We start from the raw sequence: 17606 nt of genomic DNA on the forward strand, positions 1-17606 counted from the left end.
TCACCTGTGTGGCTGGGTAGAGGAGGTAGAGGCGGATGGTGGGCTTAGGAAGCATTTAAAAATCACTAAGGCCCAGGCTCCATCCCTAAGAAATTCTGATTTTTTTTTAAGTAGGCTCTATGCCCAGTGTGGGGCTTGAACTCACAAGCCCGAGATCAAGAGTCCCATACTCTTCTGACTGAGCCATCCAGGCACCCCAAGAGATTCTGATTTAATTGCTCTGGGATGGGCCCAAACATCAGTATTTTTTTCAAAACTGCTCAGATGATTTGAATACTCCAGAGTTGAAAACCACTGCTATAGGATTTTGCTGCTGCTTATTTCTTGATGCGGGGTTGTTTCTTGTTTGTTTGTTTGTTTTCAAGAGGCAAAGGGGCTGCTTTGTCAGGCTTCTTATAAAGCAGAAGCTCCTTCATGGTATATGTTTCTAAAAGTTTTCCAGAAAAAAAATTGTTGTGAATTGACAGGCCAAATGATCAATTCCCATGAATGGCCAGTCAGAGCTTCCCAATGAACATTTCCTTTTTAACGTCTTGTATTTTTCAACGAAATGTGTATAGTGAATGAGATAGAATTTTGTTCAAAATTCTGCTCCCCCTTTCACTGAACGTGTCAATTCGAGCTTATTATTTCACTTCTCAACTCTACAATGAGGATAGTCATAGCAAGTAGCTCCCCGGGGTTTGGGAGAATTAAATGAAATACTGCATGGCCCCACTATAGCGTGGAGCCTCGTGCTTGGCACGCGTGAAGTTCTCAGTGAAAGTTGGAATTATTGGTAAAGGGAATTGTACTGTAGTGAGCAATGTATCTTGGTCTCTAAGTGTCTTTTTAATTTTTACTTGAGCCTGGCTTTAGCCCTTAATGGATTCTTTACAGAAAGTTATATTAAACTGCATATAGGCAACTTGACTTTTGGTGCATAGCTAAGCAGTTCAACTAAATTTAACTATGATTTTACTGCCAAAATATGCTCCTACTACTATGACTAGGCGAGGGCACAACTCATAGGGCTAGAGAGGAATAAACTGAAATCTACTTTTCTCCTCCTAGAGTCCTTAGTAGGATACGATACTAATAACTGTGTGCGTTTGCTCCATAGGGGTCAAAAGATGCTATAGCTGCTTTTATCCCTCCACAACTGCTCTACAACGATCTTAAAATGAAATTTTAAAAGCAAAAAAAAGAGTTTACTTATTATTCTCTCCTTTTACCTAGCGTGGCTGTTGAAATTTCTTCTTGCCTTCTTCCAAGTCTATTTTCATGAACTTCTTCATATCCCATCTTCCCTGACTGAAGGGTCATGGTATCTGTTTTGCATCTGATCTTTTCCCCTTACCCTACAGAGCTCAGTAACCAGAAGTGTGGGCTCCGGTGTCAGACTCCTTATTTTCCAAGTCCCCAGCATTCAGCTGTATGACCCTGAGTACTTTGTTTGTTTTCTTTTTTTTTTTTTAAGATTTTATTTATTTATTTGACAGAGAGAGAGACAGTGAGAGAGGGAACACAAGCAGGGGGAGTGGTAGAAGGAGAAGCAGGCTTCCCACCGAGCAGGGAGCCCGATGCAGGACTCGATCCCAGGACCCTGGGACCATGACCCGAGCCGAAGGCAGACACTTAATGACTGAGCCACCCAGGCACTCCAGACCTTGAGTACTCTGTTTAACTTCTCTGTGCCTCCTAGAGTTGGTATGAGGAGTTAGTACATAGGTACTCCATAAATTTTAGCTATTATTTGACAGTCGTTTGGTAAACCCTTTTAGTTTGCTACACGACTTAAATGTTTCCATTATTTAAAAATCACATTATCACGATTTAAAGGTTTCCATTATTTAAAAATCACATTATTTTGATTATTATAATAAAAAATTATGCTCATTGATGAAACATTAATATTTTGAGGACTGGAAACTACAAAGATCCTTAAAAGTTCCAGTTTCTCTTCTTATTTCCAGCTTAAATGAATTTAAATTGAATATATCTGAGTGTATTGAGCAGGTATGTGTAGCTAGAAAAGAATGAAACAGTATGGTTATTTGATGAGGGCACTATCAGGCAACCACACAAGACATTGTTATGTATCTCAAGATTACACAAAATGATTTCTAAACCTCTGCCGGTTTATTATGTGGTTCTTCAGATAGGAAGAAGTTGCTGTAGACTGACGCTCAAGTGAGTCTGAGCTAGTGAGTGCTTCTTCATCCCAGGCACCTCCAGGTATGGTGTTGATGAGAAGAGAGATAAGCTTTAGTTGTTGTCCTCTACGCTTTCTACCTTCAAGTGAAAAGTGACCAGCTGGTGACTTACTAGGATTGGGGGACGATCTGGTATGCTCATTCATTCAACGAATTGTCATAACACACCTGTTACTTGCTAGGCTCTGCAATGTGAACAAAAGTGGATGAGGCCTGACCTCCTGAGGTTTACCATCAAGGAGGGCAGACAGCTATCAATCAAATGATCAATCAAACAAGCGTAAAATTATACCCATAACCTATTTTTGGAGGGAAAGGTGCATGGCTCAATGAGAGGCTAGACTTAAGGTACTTGCCCTGGCCAGAGAGGCCAGGGAAAGCTTGTCTAAAGAAGCAGCAGTTGTGCTGAGAACAGATGGATGAGTGGACATTGACTAGATGAAAAGGAAGGAGAGCGCATCCTAGGCAGAAGGAACAGAAGATGCAGAGTCCTGTGGCAGGAAGACATAGAGTAAGTAAAGAGAATTGAAAGAAGACCAGGTGGCCTGTCCTGTGACAGAATGGAATGAATTATTGCTCTCACATGGATTAAACCAGACCAGCTTCTGAGATCTGGTTCCATGTCTCTCCCTAACTCCACATACAGTAATAGAAAGTTTGTAGCTTGAAATTGGCCAACATGGGTGTTTTTACACCATTAAAATTGGCCAACTCTTTTTATCCTCCCCAGAGATCCGGTTTACCAGCACACCATTGGACTAAATTATATGGAGTGATATCCAGATTTAGAATCCAACCATTCCATATGGTACTTAATCTGAGAATATGAGCAGTGAAGACACATGTCTTGGGAGAGAGGAGATTGTGACTTCCAGTGATTTTCACCCTTTATGCAGCAAGAGCAAGCTAATTAGGTATGAAAAATGTCCTCTGGCATTATAGCTTTACCCTTTTCTTTTCTTTTCTTTCTGTTCTCAAACAAAATGGCTCCACCATCCGTACCAAATACTGTGGGATGCCTAGTACTCTACCTGAGATTAGTAAGGATTCCCAAGCTCAGTGCCTTCTTCCCCATAGCCACCTCTCACCTTGAGTTCTTGCTGAATTCTCTCCTCAGCCCCTTCATCCTGCTGACTCTGTCCATTAGCTCCTGTCTACACTGCTTTACCTTCACAAGGCCGTTGCTCACCACAAGGCCATCACCCACCTTCTTTCATTCCCCAGAGCAGCACAAACACCAGGCACACAAAAGAGACCACCTTGAACTTCAGGATAGATCTTCCTGCTCTAAAGCTCCTGCCTTGGGTGGTCTACTCGCAGCTCCCAAAGCCCTGATGTATCTCCCCTTTCTCCCGTTCTTATAATATTACTTGGGAAACTTTAGTTCGCTGATTGGGTTCAGTCTGCATCTTCGCACATCCAGAAAGCTCATCATATTGTCTGCTAAACCAAAGGGTGCTCAACCAGAGTGACCCTCAGGAGGACGAATAGCTAACAGTATGTTTGAAATGATCATCACTCTTTACCTTGGGGAAGATAATATTTTTAAGCAGAGTTGACTTCTCCACCAACCAAGGGTCTTGGGTTTGACAGAAACACTGACTTTCCTTCACAGTCACAAGTTTATTATAGCTGGGGAACTAGAAACACCCTCCCGTCTTTAAATTTTAGTAGTTCCAGGTCACTTGAGACTGCCATATACAGTCTTCCAGTGCTATCGAGATTTTATTTTATTTTTTATTTTTTCGTTCAGACTTCTGGCATAATTAGAATGAAATGTTCTGCACGCCCTCCTCCTCCCTTGGTCTGGAACCCTGGACGATGGCGTGTTGCTGCAGGTTTTCATTGCAGAACATTGTCTCAGCCAGCTTCTCTGCTATTAGCAGAATGCTTTTCTGGGCGCAGAGGGAAGATGTTACCCCGGGGTCTGTCTCCTCCACCTCTTCATCTTCTTACTCATCTGACACAGAATTCCTGCACAGACTTTAAAGAAAAGGTTCTATGTGACATTTCAGCCAGAGAAGAGAGAGGCTGCCATAAAACAGAATGAAGAAGGCATTGCTATTCAGTTAACACCTGGCCAGCTAAAATTTGGTGGAATTTGCCCTGAGTTCCTTTAGGCTTTCCTTTCCACTCTCTTCCCTATGCCCACAGAATTTGTTCAGTTCATTCACGCTAAAGGATAAACAACTGATAAGACTTCGTATATTATGGCTTTTAAAGCTATTAACATTTCATCAGGAGAAAAGCGGTTAGGAAAGGAAACACAGTTATTGTATGGATAAAATTATTTTGCAAAAGTTTTCCTTTGTGACACTTTCAAAATTATTCCCCTCAGTTTAAGGGTTACTCCTTGAGATTAAATATGAACAGATATGGAAGGCTTATTATTATTTTTTTGGATGGAGAGGTCCCTGTTTATACTTAATTATAATTAATTATAATTAATTCAGCACTGATCTATAAAGTCAGTCCTTCTCCCCTTTTTAGATCTAGATTGAATAGGTCCCTCTTTCTTAAGGCAAAAACATGTAGGTTGACAGAGTTGGTGGTTTCTACTCAATCTCTTATAAATGTGGATTGCCCATCCACACTGGCCCCAGTGTTCATCTTAAGAAACTGTAGGACAGGTCTAGAAAAGGAAGACATAGGCTATAAAGTCTTATATATAAGACTTCTATATATAAGACTTTATAGCCTATGTCAGTCTTGCCCCGAGGATAAGGGGCTCCTAGTACTTTTACCTCTTGTCTTTCGACAGATCTAATCCAAACAAGAAATATTGTAAATATCATCTTTTAATTGCCTGGTATTCCTCATGCTTACATTTTGAGGCTTTCATAGAATATTGAGGCAAAGTCAGATGAACGTCTGAGGTCATGACTGGGTTGGTTGATCTGCTAATTCCAGAAATGAGGACTAGAGATCTGTGCAGATGGAAATGAAGGCCAATTAGACATGATTAACATGTAGATTCAAAAATAAGATAGCACAGCATTTTACTCTGAGACTTTGCCAGTAGAGTTTAATAAATTAAAATGAAATGCAGTCAAGTTGAGACATTAGCAAATGAGGTTAGGCAATATTATGCAAACATTAAGACCTGGTTAATGGATCCTAACGTTTTGGGAAGATGGAGTCCCTAAAACACGCCAGTGCATCCTTTTGTGGTTTGGCCTTATCCCCTTGCCGAAGGAAAGGACCTACATAACAAGTAGGAGAAAAGACAATATTTTCGGTTCAGGCAAATATGAAAACTAGAGATTCATGTAAAGCTTTAGAGTTACCCAAAGTTCCTAAAGTTACTGATATTTACAAGTATTTGTTCCTCTTTATTTTTGCATACTGTCTCCTGCCACGAGCTCTGCTTGCAATGGCACTACTTAGCTGCTATGAGTGGAAAATGAAAGAGTTAAATAAAAAAATTGTATTTTGTGGATGTAGAGAGTAGGCAGTTAGAAAAACAGACCTAAGGATCCTAATTTCTGGATTATTTTTTTAAGCATTGCTTTTGCTCCTCCTAAGAATTTATTTCCATAAAGCTTTAGGCTGTTATAGTGCAAATTGCACCTTGCTTAAGGGCAGCAAGATTTGCTTAATGACTATCTGCAAATCATTTTAGAATCTTAAGGGAGGAATGTTATTAGAGTGTGGAGCAGTAAATGCTCTCTGTGCAGGAGAGAGCTTCCCCAGCTCATGACTGCAGGCTTTGATCTCATCAGTCCTCATAATGAATTTCTGTCTTCAGTTTTATAGGGACTTTCTTCTAAGGAGAACAAAATGCAGTGCAGACATTATCTAATTCTTCCTCATAACATTCACATAAGTTTGGGTGGGGCAGGTGTTATTACCAACCCATTCTGCAGATGGGGAAAGAAAATGGAAAGTTACATGACTCCCCCAAGGTTAAAGAGAAGCTGAACAAGAGCCAGAAGGATTCCATTTGGGGTTTCCCAATTGTCTGCCTAGAGCTTTCACCTGCTGACTCTGGGATCACCAAGCAGCGGTGGGAACACTAGCGGGTCATGCCAGGTGGTGAAAGGGGTGCAGGATTCTAAGCCAGAGGGCCTGAGTCTGCCCCTTTCTGCACTTACTGTGTGGTGTTGGACAAATCATTGGTCCCTCCGAATGAATTCTTCTTTAAAACAGGGTTATTAGAAGTATGTGCCCCACAGTCTGCTGGATTGGATGAAATGCATTTTCAAGTTATGGCATATGATGAAATAGTCCAATCACATTAACATCCCAGAGGGTAAACCATGAGATTAAATTTCATAAGCACAAATACGAAAGTTGATAAATAAATCTACTCTATTATCCTGATTCATTTCAAAATGTGCAATCACAATCGTCCATCATTCCATCTGCTGTAGATTTTATACGATTTTAATGCAGTGAAGGTGTGCATAAATTCATATGTCTTTCTTTCTTTCACTTATTATTTCATGACCCTCACTCAGATAGTCTCACCTGTGCTTGTAACAAAATAAGACCTACTAGATACCACATGGGTCTGTGCTTTATTCTTCCCCAAGCTTTTCTCCTCATCCTTTTGTGTCCCCTGTAGCTCACTCGGGTGCCCCTGAGAAGCGATCCCCACCGGCGGAGCATGCTGGGTACTGGGTCCTGAGGGGCATTGTGTTCTCTGGAGTTGCCAAGCTGTGTCCTCCAAAGGAATGGGGGGCTCAGTCCACCTTGGCTGGGCTTACACGTTTCCCCATGGCTCTTCCCCCCTGTGTCTTGATGTCACAGTGTTTTTAGGATAACAGCTTGAAGGCCAATACAGCCCTTGGGGTCTGGATTAGGGGAGACAATGGAAGGACAATTATGGTGCTGTACTTAGAACCCTTTCTCCTTCTGACCACTAAGTCTTTTAAATGAAACAAAACAAAACTGGATCATAACCATGATGCTTGTCTGAACCTTTTTTTCTTTTTTCTTAAGGAAGGGTTTTATCCCAGGAGGCACCTCAGACTTTCATGTAAACATTGGGGGGTGGGCAAACAATCTAGAATAATAGACATGCCTGAAGAGTGGGTTGAACACAAACATCCTTCTCTATTTTCCCATAGAGATATAACTGTAGAGTGAAAAAAAATTAAGTCAAAGTTAAATATAAATGTAATTTTAAGGTTAGCTTTTTATTCAATATTTTCTTAAATTGTAGGAACCCCTGGATTTAATTGATTTTATTTAGTGTAGGAGTGGTTTTCCAATTTATAGTAGCTATCCCTTCCCCTTCAAACAAAGGAGAATGAAAATAAAAAAGAAATATTCACTGACCACACGCATTTAAAGTTTCAGAGATTATAGCATTTCTTAGGCCAACTAATGTTTCATTTATAGTTGGGAAGTCTACATTCCATTGATGTACACAGTCATCCTTTTCTGAGGGGGGAAATTATCTGAAGTATTTTTTCCCTCTTCCTTATCCACTCCATCTGTTTGATATCCAATTTCACATCTGGAGATACGATATTTACAGATTCTAAAATGAGATTCATTGAGAATTTGTTGTTGTTTTTACAGTATGAAAAACTTTTCCCCTGGGGATTAAAAGAGGCTAATGACAGTATTTAAAACTGAATTGTTCAGTGTCTGACAGGTACATGGCATCTAAAAGAATGCTTTCACTTTTCTATTTGGCTTGACATAGCTAGAAAATTACTTACTCTATATGCATTATCATTTTTTTTTTGTTTTGTTAGATATATTTGAGACTTTGCCCAGAGCAGAACTTTCATGGAGCTTGAACACACAGCACTGCTCTCGCCCTGTAAGCAGAACCTTGGTTCAAATATGAATTCCAGAAGAACTGCCATGTCCAAACCAGGGCATGAAGAACTAGAGAGAGAGACCTTATGGTAAATCTAGACGGAGCTTTTAAACATATCCTCATTTGAGTATTAAGATTTATTATGGTGGTTTTTGTACCATTCTGTTTCAGGATACTGAAAGTGCTAGAACAAAAGCATAGAATTTTGTCTCCTTTGTTTTTCAGGAAAAAAAAATCTGCACATTTACAACTAAATTAGTGCTTGTGAAATTTCCAGTCCATTCTCCTCAGGCTAAGAATGTTAGACTAAAAATTAGAATGCTATTCTGCATTGAAATTTGGAGGTTTTCTTGAACCTGAAAACTGTGTGCGTGTGCATATGGGTGTGCGCACCCCGGCTATTACCTAAGGAAATGGTTACACTGACTAACTCCTATTTAAAGATATAGTAGCTAAAGGAACTGAAGGTCATTTATTTTATTTTTTGTGCTATAGACTTTTGACCAGCAAACCTTTATAATATGCATGTAGGAACCTGATGATAGAAATTTTCCTTCTTAACTCATTTTGGAATGATCATTAAGAAGCACTTTCCCCTTAACTGTTATTAATACTGGAGGAGGGTTTACCTCTGTGGTGCATTCATGGCTCCCATCAGCTACATGGCATATGAAATATAAATAAATTCATGACAAAGAACTTCCAGAATGACTGGAGGCTGCAGGAATCATAAGAAAGTACCACCAGTGTGGCATATGTATGTAGTGAGTAACAGACCGAAGCTGCGGGGAGAGGCGGGGAGGAAGGAAAAGGCAGCTACCTTCTCTCTGTTTGTCCCAGTGCAAAAGCACTTAAATCGAGTTCCAGCCTGACCCACTGGGAAAGTACGATTTAGCAGCCTCACAATTATCACTGGTGTTCAGTAGTAAAAGAAAGAAGAGCTTTTTGTTGTTGTTGTTGCTATGTTTTGTTTTGATTTTAAGAAGTGCCTCAGCAAGTTTAGGAAGAGGAAGTTCAATGGATGCCAAGTTATCATTGGTTCTTGTGGGTATATTCCCTTTTGCTCTCCTCCACAGCTGGGAATTCCCCTGTCTCTCTCCAAGCTCGCCGCCACCCTCAGCTCTTGGGGGGCGGGGGAGCAGCTTGCATAGAAGACTTTCTTAGGGGCGCCTGGGTGGCTCAGTCGTTAAGCGTCTGCCTTCGGCTCAGGTCATGATCCCAGGGTCCTGGGATCGAGCCCCGCATCGGGCTCCCTGCTCGGCGGGAAGCCTGCTTCTCCCTCTCCCACTCCCCCTGCTTGTGTTCCTGCTCTCGCTATCTCTCTCTCTGTCAAATAAATAAATAAAATCTTTAAAAAAAAAAAAAAAAAAGAAGACTTTCTTAGGTCTGCCTCCTTTTATGAAATCCATACCTAAACAGAAAGTTCTTGATGTATTTGAAGACTGTACAACAAATCGGCAGTGGCGGGGGTAGGGGGATGTTTTACTCTTCAAAGAAACTTTCTTTTTCCCCAACCCAGAAGATAATTCTTCCTAGGCACAGCAGAACATCTTTCCACTCAATAACCTCAAAGCTAGCATAGATAAAGACACATAGTTTTATCATTTTAAATTAAGAATTTATAGTTTCATAAATTTAAATTGGTTTTGTAATTTTAAATTATCTCATGATTATCATTTGTTAGAATAGAGTAAAAATATGAGAATTGTAAGCTATGTTTATAATATATTTTCAGTTTCCTCATTTACTGAACATTATTGAATACTTATTGAATATTGACATTTTCTGTCACCTGCAATCATATTTCTTATTTAACTCTAAGATTAAAAAAATCATCAGTAAGGGGGCGCCTGGGTGGCTCAGATGGTTAAGCGTCTGCCTTCGGCTCAGGTCATGATCCCGGGGTCCTGGGATCGAGCCCCACATCGGGCTCCTGGCTCAGCCAGGAGTCTGCTTCTCCCTCTGCCTCTCCCACTGCTCATGCTCTCTCTCTGTATCTCTGTGTCTCAAATGAATAAATAAAATCTTTAAAAAAAAATAAAAAATAAAAAAATCATCAGTAAGAAAATAGTGGGTTTTTTTTTTCATTTTCAAAGGTAGGAATTATTAAAGGTAACTTTAATTCTGAATAATATAATTTAATATTATTTAATGCCCCTAGATTGGCTGTAGGAGAGTACGGTGTTGGGCACGGATTGTAACTGTTTATGTTAGTCCATGCACAACGCATTCAAATGTGGGTGTTAGGCAGGTCTATACACCAAAGTTATTTAAAGAGAGTCTTGATTCTACTCTGGGATTGAGTATGGCCCTGATATTTTGCTCATCATGACATTTTCTGCATTAATTTATATTTTTAAAATTATTCCATTAAAATATGATTTTTCTAGATTACTGGGTATTTGGGACCTCCTTAAATTTTGTGCCTCGGGCAAGGGCCTCACTTGCCTTATTCTGGTCCTGGCCCCGCTTTTCTGTTTTTGCTCTGTTTCCCCCGCTCTCTCAAATGAGTACCTGGAACAGTGCTCAGCACTATTTGATACGTGGTTAGTGCTGTTTCTGATGAAGACTAGCTGATTGTGCAGGTTGGTCTCTCCCAATACAGTGAGTCTAGCCACGTGGGCCAAAGGACCCTAATAATGTGTTTCATGACCTCTTCTAGGAAGGGAGGAGAGAGGGGCACTACTCGCTGAGAATAGGCTCATTCACTGCATATGCGCATTTGCAGGCTTATCTTGAAGGCAGCCCCCGCCCCAGGAGCGTGGCTAGCGTCTCCAGGACCGTGCGACATAGAGGTTGTGGAGCCAGATCTCCCGGCTTCACAGGCCAGCTCGCCCACTCACAAGCTGCACACCTCTGGGCAGCTTACATAATTCTGTGCTCAATTCCTTTACCTATATCATAGGGATATTTATAGTACCTGTCTCATGAGATTTCCATGAGGATTACATTAATTAATACATGCATCTTAGAGTAAATTCTCCAGAAAACTGCCTAAGGCAAAAGCTTATGTGTTATCTCTATTCTGGAGGGTAATCCCAGGAAACGGGAGTAAGAGGGAAAGGAATTTAGTAAGGCAGGAAAGAGGTAAGAACAGATGCAAGAGGGGGTCCTACTGGGCTGGCCACAGTTTGCTGGTTGCATGGTATCACAAGGCCTTCTTTGCCAAGGGGCTGTAATAAAAACATCTAGAAACAGGCCCTCACAGAGGAGGATCAGCAACCAACCAATTTATCTGCTGACCACTTCCTATCTCTGATCTTTCATTGGTCAAAGTAGACCTGTGGGGCTGTAACTCCACCACGTGTCTCAATGGTATTAGCTGGTTCTCCAGGCAACTGTTAAGAAAGCAAGAATCTCCGTGGTTCCTGTCCAGTCAGTGCACAGGCCCAGGGGTCTCCGTGTCAGTCAGAGCCTAACATGGAGGCTCGCCATCTTCAGTGGCCACCGTGGCTGTGACTTTCCAGCCACAAGGACTATATGAGCCATATTATTGGACTCTGGATGCTTCCCAGTATCCCTAACCCTGGAAACTCGCCCCTGCTCCCTCGCCAAAGTAATCTTTTGTACCTCTGAAGCAAGCACTGGTTTTTTGACTGGTCCCTCTGCCTGGTAAGCTGTTCTTTGTGATCTTCACGTGTCGGGATTCTTTTGTTCATTTGGAGCTTGGCTGGAACGCTACTTCCTCAGAAAGACCTTCCCATGACCAGCACGGCTTTCCTCATTCTCAGATAAAGAGATGCATCGATATCCTTCTTCTTTTAACTTGCATCCCTATTTTATAAAAGCATGTACTTTTGCCTCACAGATGAAGGACATTTTATGTTATAAAAGGAAAGGGCGTGAATCGGCCCTCGGCTTGCTCTCACACCCTGCAGCCTGGCAGTTCACACAGCCAAACCACAAATGGAACTAATGTCTCATTATTGGCTTCACATCACATCTGACCTGTTATGAATCAGCCCCCTTTCCCTATCAATACCAAATTGTTCAGGAAGTGAAAAGATGTCATTTCTCCTCCTGCTTCTTTTTCATCCTTTTTAGAACAATTGCTTTTGACTTTAAAGTTTTGGCTTGTAGTCAATTTAAGGCCGACAACTGAAATTTGGGGAGAAAATCAGTGAAATACAAGTATAAAAGACACTTTTTACATTTTTTTCCTTTTTCTTTCATCTCTCTGTTCTCCACACCCCACGGAACATGTGTCTGGTGGATCCCCAGCTACCACAGCCTCCGTCCTTTATTCCAAGTACTTGTGTCACTCATGTCACTCTTACCATCTTTGGTCAACACATGCTAAGTTACTCACAAGGCTCAAGTGTTCATCTTGTTGGGGTGCCTGGCTGGCTCAGTCGGTAGAACATGTGACTCTTGATCTCAAGGTTGTGAGTTCGAGCCCCATGTTGGGTGTAGAGATTAGTTAAAAAAAAAACAAAGATTTCATCTTGTAGCAAAAATAATGCAGGAGAAAATAAAATATTCTAATATTTCCCCTGTAATCATAGTTTAATTTAATTTGGGGTGCTTCAAGGAAAAAACAGTTAATTGACCAGTTGTTGTTCCTGTTTCAAAATTAAGAGAAGGCTTTATGGTCTCTGCTTTTTTTATCTGTCCCACTGCCAAGTAACTTCTGTATAAAGGATAATGATCAGAACCGACATCTTGATTTAACAAATCTAGAAACAAACACTCTCATTAGCAATTGAATCCCTTAGCTTGTATGCAGCATAACCATTTGCCTACCGAACACTCATTTCTATGACATCTTGACCGTGGTCACCAAAGGTCCTGTTGGAACCTATCAATAATAGGAATGTACAACAAGAGAAGTCTTTCCATTTAGAGAAGCTTTAATCATTAGGAAGGGCTTTTGTTTTGTTTTGTTTTGTTTTGGTATATTGAGCTGCAATCTAACCCTTGTGACATTGACCCAGTGATTCTTGTTCAACCTAGAAAGAAGTGTCTCGCAAAGTGTGCTCTGTGCACCACCTGCATCGTCGTCACCTGTGGTTCTTGTAGGAATGCAGTTTCCTCAACTCTCCTCCACAGAGGGCCACTTGAATGGCTGTTGGTGGCTCTGGAGCCCAGATCCCCGCTTTCATAAGCTTTAATAAGCTCCCCCTGCATGCTTACGTTTGAAGACCACTGTTCTGAAGCCAAAGAGAATAACAAGGTCAATATCTCTCACACGCCTAGCCCTTCAGAGAGCTGGAGACAAGGTATTATTTTCTGTCTCTCCATGTCATCTCTTCTCTGGACCAGGTGTCCCAGTTTTTTCAATTGTCTCTCCTATGAAATGGTTCCAAGTCTCATTCTCTTCGAACTGTGTTTCATTTCATTAGAGTTTGTCCTAAAATATGATGCCCAGAACTGAATATCACAACTGAACATAATCCTCTAGCTGTGCTCTGACAGGGGCAGGAGGTGGGGCAAAAGGAAGGGACCAATTCCTTAGCCCAGATACTGTATTCACTATGAGAAACCATTAAGTAAACTCATTCATTTCATTCGAGAACTTCAGTTAGTCATCAAAAATTTGGTCTAGAAAGAACTGCACATTTTCAAAGAGAATGTTAGCTTGAATGTAGGGTAAAACGTCATGACTTTGGGCTGGCAATTGGGAATTTTTGGTAGTTGGCATGGGGTTAAGACAAAGATGGCCTTTGGTCTAACTATGCTAAATGGATTCAGTAAACAAAAAATGGTCTAAGAGATTGCAAGGATATAATGAACCTACTTGAGAGAACACATTTTTCGAGTAACCGTTTCTCCCACTATTCAAAAGTAGAGCATTCCTATGAAAACTTTCTTTTTTTTTTTTTTTTAAATTTTTTTTTTTAAGATTTTATTTATTTGCGAGAGAGACAATGAGAGACAGAGAGCATGAGAGGGGGAGGGTCAGAGGGAGAAGCAGACTCCCCGCTGAGCAGGGAGCCTGATGTGGGACTCGATCCCGGGACTCCAGGATCATGACCTGAGCCGAAGGCAGTCGCTTAACCAACTGAGCCACCCAGGCGCCCTCCTATGAAAACTTTCTTAAGCCAAAATGGTGTAAAATGAAAAAAGCAGTTATCATTAATTTACATGGAACATTTTTGAACACACCCAAACCCAGAAAATAACCTCTCATAGGCTCTTCTGATACTTTAGGGCACATCTCGTTAATGGAAGTACAAAATAAACGGAGATAAAGCACAGATGCTCACAGACTCCATTCAAAGCGATGGCAGCTTGATTCGGAGATGCTGAGTGTAGTTCCAGGAGAAGGAGCTTGACTGGTCCCTCTTGCTGATGGGGGCGTGTGCTGCCTCCTATAAGGGCTCCCTGCAAAGCAAACGCTGAACGCTATTTTCCCTTTTCTCATAAAAGCAAAAATCCTCCTTGGATATCTTTTGGTTAGTGAAGATAGGTACTAATGTAGGTCTTCCATAAAGGCAAAGTGGCATAACATGAACTTGCAAAAAGCAGGGGATACCTGTATGTAGCTTGATATCATCTGTTTCTGTACTTTCAAGTTATACATATTATAGATTAATAATTTCTGTCATTTATGAAATTAAGCCTATGAAAGTATCTACTTACAAGTACTCTTTTTGGCCTAATAGGACATCATTGTTTAGATATGAAATAATAAAATTGCATTTATTTAAAGAATATAATTCAGAGTTTTCAATAGTTTAGACTGCTCTCCTTCCCAGCTTGTCTGAGTTGAATGATAGTTGAATGCAACACTTGGTAGACCAGCTAAGGGTTGATAACTTTCTTGACATAATTTAAGATGTTGACATCTTTGTCCTTCATATTATAAACTGGTGGTTATGACTATCTGTGTGAACAGGTGTTTATAAAAATAAGACAAATGCAAGACAATTTGTAAATCGTCATTTAATATTTAATAACAGTAGACCCTAGTTTCTCTCTTACAAATTCTTAGTCTCCTTCCTGTGGCTCCTCTTCTCCCTTCCCACTTCACTTAAAACTAGGGCTGGATCCTTTGCCTTCCCTGCCTAGCTCTCTCTCTCTTTTGGAGAATTCCTTCACTTTCATGGTTTTATCTCCACTTCTCCTTTACCAGTGACTTTCTGATCTATAAACTCTAGCTCTGTCCTCTGGGCTGACTGCTGCCATTTCAAAAACAAAGAAAATGCTTATCAAGCCTCTCCTCTGTGGTCCTTTCATGACAGTAATCTTATTTTATCCTCATAACAACCTTGTAAAGTAGGTTCTGTTACTCCTATTCAAATATGGGGCAACCGAAGCATAGAAAATTATATTTCTTATTACCTTAACCTCAACATTAGTTTGTGAGGATAGTTTGGTTACTGTCACCATGGTGTCTCTAGGATATTTGGAGAACATCCGTTTTGGCACAATAATTGTCTATACTTGACCTGATACAGAGTAAGCTCTAAATAAATACTTGAGAATGACTGAATGATTGGTTAGATATGCATTTTAGGTAGACGCTAGGTAACAATTAGTCTGATTTGAGGAGTTCAAAAGCATCAGGGAGACTAGGAAGCAATTATAGTAGCCCAGATAAGAGATGAAGTAGTTTGGTGGTGGTGGCCCTGGGGGAGAGGGAGAAGATGGAGAGCCATGCTCCTAATTTACAGGAAAGATGGTACTTTATTCAGAGTGGAAAGTACCTTGCAAAGATCTTTAGACTCTCACAGTCACAGGATTTGGAAATTGACTGGACTCCCAATTTTCTGGCTGGGTGACAAGATACATGATGTTGCCACCAACTGAGTCTGGGAATACAGGGAAAAAATCTTCAGGTCTTTGAGCATACTACCAGATTATTCCTCCTCAATTACCATTCTCATCATGTATTTCCCCTGATCAAGAATCTATAATGACCTTCTACTGCATCTCAGAGCAGATAGTGATTTTTATTTTGGTACTCAAATAACTTATTTTGGCATTCAAAAATTTCATATCTTCTCTCTGGATCCCAATGGGATTATAAAGCCCTTAAGGGCTGGGAGAATATCATAGTTTCTGTTGTTGTTATTGCTGTTACAGTCCAGTAGCTAGCATAGTGTTGGGTGAGTAGTATGTGTGTAATATTAATTTCTTTAAAGGATTTGAAAACAATCATATAATCATGCCTTTGAAATTCATGATTACGAGTATGGAGTGGTTTAGAAATAAAATAATGTAAATTTCTCTGCCTGAATCTGTGTTACAATTCATAATAATTGCAAATACTTACACAGTATATTTTATATACTAGATATTAATTCTAAGTGCTTTACTTCTACTGACTCATTTAATCCTGAAAATAACCCTGTAAGAAAAACCCAATGAGACAGAGTCTATTATTATAGATGAGGACACTGAGGAGGTTAAGGACATTTTTAAAAGTTGCACAGCTAGTTTGGATTTGAACCCAGGCAAGTCTGGCTTAAATGTATATTTAACTATCACATTGCCCCCAGCATCTTAGAGATAACTCAGGATCCATTTATTATTATAGTAGGAAGATTAAGTAGTTATCCTGTTTATCAAAAATGAATATATGATTAATTCAATGCTAGAAAAGATAATCAAAATCTGTTACAACCTGGAGCAAATATATGTCCTTCCATTTCTTCCATCATCTGATATGCTCATGCGATTAACATCACTAAAATAACAGGTTTAAGTGATTCTCTTACATCTATAACTCATTTGATTCTTACAATAAGTCATGTAGTGAATGGGTAATCATTATTATTCTCCATTTTTAGGAGGAAGGTGATACAGCAAGGGCTGGACAGGTAGAGGTCAGGTCTCCCGTTTCTAGTCCGTAGCACTGGTGATTTGGGGGTCTGACCGAACCCTTTAAACAAGAGCACACCATACCTTTATACCACCTTGCTGAATTACCAATAGTTATGATTGCTATCAATTGTTGTGATTTGGGGACCTGAATTTGGATAATTAATTTACTAGGTATCAGTCTGGTCTCATCAATTCATGAAAATGGGGGAGAATAACAATAAGCATCCATCACTTAGAGTTGTTCTCAGGATTAACTATTAATTTGCTTAGAATAGCTCTTAGCAATATGCAGTAAATGTAAACTGTTATTGTTGTCTTTATTAGTAGTAGCATAAGTACTAATGGCCTAGAACGATGATCTTCTCATGATAGTGGCACAAAGAGCTGTTTAATGGAAGAAGGGGAGCTATGTACCCAACTATCTCTGAGATCTCATTTGAGATTTCCAATCCATTATTTTCTCTTGCCTCCTTGCTGAGCCCATTTGTATTTTTATTTATTTATTTGAGAGAGAGAGAGAGAACGAGAACGAACGGGAGAAAGAGGCAGAGGTAGAGGGAGAAGCAGGCTCCCTACTGAGCAAGAAGCCCGATGCGGGGCTCGATCCCAGGACCCTGAGATCATGACCTGAGCCAAAGGCAGATGCTTAACCGACTGAGCCACCCAGGCATCCCTGAGCCCATTTATATTATCCCAGGCCACTGTTAGGGCTGATAATGTCCCTGATCTAATTCTCTGTTATATAAAAGTAGAATTTTTTCCCCAAGTGTATGTTCTGGGTGATATCTGGAAGCTCAGTACTCAAATCTAGAACAAATAAGGAACTAGTTAGAGTATAAAGAGCATCTATTGTTCCTGACTACCGG

Source organism: Phoca vitulina, unplaced genomic scaffold (assembly GCF_004348235.1).
Source record: "Phoca vitulina isolate PV1807 unplaced genomic scaffold, GSC_HSeal_1.0 scaffold9, whole genome shotgun sequence".
NCBI classification, from domain to species: Eukaryota; Metazoa; Chordata; class Mammalia; order Carnivora; family Phocidae; genus Phoca; species Phoca vitulina.